This window comes from Octodon degus, unplaced genomic scaffold (genome assembly GCF_000260255.1).
Source record: "Octodon degus isolate 3935 unplaced genomic scaffold, OctDeg1.0 scaffold00075, whole genome shotgun sequence".
Taxonomy (NCBI): Eukaryota; Metazoa; Chordata; class Mammalia; order Rodentia; family Octodontidae; genus Octodon; species Octodon degus.
In genome coordinates this window covers 6,266,996-6,270,362 of record NW_004524651.1, presented here as the reverse complement: position 1 = coordinate 6,270,362, position 3,367 = coordinate 6,266,996, and the positions used below count along the sequence as shown (strand labels likewise).

The following is a 3,367-nucleotide window of genomic DNA, read 5'->3' as shown; positions in this document are numbered from 1 at the left end:
ACCCACAGAATCTCTACAAGTACTGTCACGCTCCTTACCTTTCTCCTCTTGTCACTGACTTTACTACGAAGCCCATCCCTGGCTAGGGATCAACTCCCAGAACACATAATACAAGAATGACTCAGTATAATTCATTTCTGTGTTTTTGTAATTCATGAGTTTATAATGTCTCTGAAATATGAACTTTTTTTTTTTACACATACAACCCACTTTATCAACATAAACTGAGAAGCTCTTGAATTGTAGCCATTAATAACTCACGATCCCTCCCTTCTTGCTTAGAAACATGCCAGAGAGTAAACGGAAAGGCTCTCCCTCTTGCTTGAGAGAGCAAGAGGAAGGTGGGAGAACACCATTACCTATCCAAGGAGGCCGGAGAAGCCTCTACAACATCACAGTCTCACAGCTCCTCTCTTTCCTCTGACTTTCTTCTAGTATCTTGCATGATTTGCTCCATGTCCAGCTCAGTGGAGGCTTCCTCTTCAAGGAAGACACTGCCAGGGTCCTGAATCAGTGGCTTTTGGGGTCCAGCTCTTTCCTTTCCTTGCAAAGGAAAGGCCCTTTGATGAGTTGGTGGGCCAAGTCCCTTGGGCACCATTCTCACTTTCTTTTCCTCGGACAGGACGATTGCTGAAGTCTTGCTTTGGGGAACTTGAAATCTTTTCTTAGGTCATGGCTGGTCCAGACCTGGATTCCCGGGCCCTTCTTTTTTTTCCATCGTGGGTACAGTGTGCACTGTGGAGTCACTGTGCAGATATTGCTTGGTTCCCTTCTTTTTCAGGATCTTGTCTTGTCCATCTGACATGCCTTTCAGCTTGGGGTTTTTGGTTTTCATCTTGGCTGATTTGGGACCAAGCAAAGTTGGGTCTTTTTTTCTCTTTCTCCTCCATCTCTAGCTGATCCTCTTCTTTCTCCACATGGGACTCAGGGCTGTTAGCCCCAGGCAGCGTTGAGTCTTGTTTTTCTTCATTGTTGTCAGATCCACAGTATTGGTTCCAGAAACCAAATAAGTTAACGGGCTCCACGCTGGTCTGCTCTGCTTTACGAGCCATCGTTAGGGCTACTTCCAGCTTCTGAATGTAGTCCTTGTTCCTGCACTTTTTCAATTCTGTTTGCTCCAGGGACAGCTCTTGGAAATTCTTTAGCATGCTCACTGGAATCCAAGCACGAGACACTGTTTCTTCAAAATATGTCACATGGTACTTAGATGGAAGAGAATCAAAATGAGACACAAAAAGAAAGTACTGCTCCAAGTCAGGATCAGATTCTACCATGCCTGGCCAGCAGGGGTAACAGTACTGCTTGGCCCAGATGATGCATCGTGGGATAGAGGGGGCACAGACCACTTCACTGTCATCCTCTGTCCAGGTCTCCTGGGGAATATCACAACAATTATAATCCAAGTCTGTATTCTGGTGACAGAACCAATTATCTGGGAGAACTGAGGGGTCAATGTTCCTACACAGCTGCCTCCATTTTCTACAGTTTGGAGAGGAACACTGAAGCCAGTGTTCCAAAACCATTTCTATACAATGAATGTCCAAAACCATTTCTCTTTCTTTCTTTTTGGTCTGGTCCCTGGTCTGAGAATGATTCCACAACATGTCCTTTCATTGGTCTTTCTGTCTATGCTCATGTCCATCTTGGGGGGGGGGTCTCCATTTTTTCATTTGAGCCTCCTCCTTTCTTTTGCTTAAGTACTCTCTGTCAACTTTCTTCTCAGAGGGAGCAGGAATTGCCTGGCCTGGCTCAGATGTGCTCATCTCTGGGGTAGCTTCATCTTCCAGAGAAACGGAAATCTCTGGTGTGTGAGGTGCCATCACCTTCTCCCCACTCCCCAGCTCCCCATCGTCAGTAGCAGAAGCCATGATGCCTGGTTCTTTGTCTGACTGGATGCACACTGTTGGCTTTACACAGGAAGGCTCCAAGCACTCCTTGAGGGACTTGCTTAGAACAGTCTGGATGATCTCCTCAAATTCTGAATCAGTAAGAATTAATTTTTCCTTTTTATTCTTCTCTACTGGCTTGTTGTCTTGAGCCTTTCTTTTCTTCTCATGGCCAAGGCTTGGACCATTCCCTGGGGTTGCATTCTTCTTCTTCTTCTCTACCCTGGACTTTGGTTGGCTTGGCTTGGCCTCAGCCTCTGGGGAGCCAACCCCCAGAGCCTCCATAGATAAATCAGGGCTATGAGGCATGATGCTATGCAATTTTTGTATAGGTGGGGCAAAAATTTTCTTTGGCCCTTTCCACATTCTTTCTTCTGTAGTGTTGTCATCATTCAGCTCAAAAATGACATGTGTTTGCCTTCTGGGGCGAAAAGGACTTAAAGGTGAGGAGCCACGTGAGCTGTTGCAGCGATTCTGCAAACTACAACCTCAATCTGCTTTTCCCGCCACTAGGAATTTGAACTTTCTTAATGTTTTATATCTCACCACATTTGAATTATTTTGGAATTGAGAAGAACTTGGGAATAGTATGGTCCAACTGCCCTTTGCTTGGTCCTTTGGCTGGGAAAGGTTAGATATCTTTTCTTTTCTTTTTTTTTTTTGGTGGAACTGGGGATTGAACTCAGGCCCTTGTGCTTGCCAGGGAAGTGCTTATTCCGCTGAGCCATCTCCCAGGCCCTGGGAAAGGTTAGAGTAGACAGTCTGGCTGGTTTGAGTGCAGTGAAGATGATATTCTGTATATGATGGATTATTTAATTTGATTATATTTTTAATTAGAATAGACAGATCATAATTGCTCTTATCCTCAAAGAATTATGTATTCTTAGAGCCCTTCCTGCTGGAATTTGACCTAAAGGTAGTCAAATTTTTGAGTCACAAGGACAGGCTTAGGAAAGATATAGTGGTTTGTACTGATAGATTCCATGAATAACTGTGGGATACCAGGCAGGTGGTGGCCAAGAGGAGATGGAGCTGTCATTGCTAGGCAAAGTGCAGAAGGCAGAGGGCTGTGGCAGGACCCGTGGTATGCTCAGTAGGAGAGGAGAGAATCACCAGTTTTCTTTTTTTATTACTGATTCATGACTAGGGTACTAGGGCTATGACTTTGGTGTTGTGTAAGGGAACTTTTACTTCATTCCCAATGCTGATTTCATTCCTTTCCACTTTTTTGCCTTTTGTCTTGGCTCAAGGTGGTCTGTGTCTGAGAAGACCTACTTATCAGATCACCCACCCAGGCTTGAAATTGTAGGGAACAAAGTCACTATTGGAAAATAAAACAAATATGTCTCTAGCTAACAAATAGCAGGAAGTCAGCTCCTGACTCTTCAGAGAACAGAGCCCCATGGAAGAGGTGAGAAAAGCAGTGGGGTTTTGGAGATTGAAGGCTGGCCTACAAATCTTACTTGAGATCTCCTGTAAGA

At 44.7% G+C, this 3,367-nt stretch overlaps 1 pseudogene; it reads right to left on the bottom strand.

Moving 5' to 3' along the window:
• Positions 1–400: 400 nt before the first annotated feature.
• LOC101569240 lies at positions 401–2,278 on the bottom strand (annotated as a pseudogene).
• Positions 2,279–3,367: the final 1,089 nt, after the last annotated feature.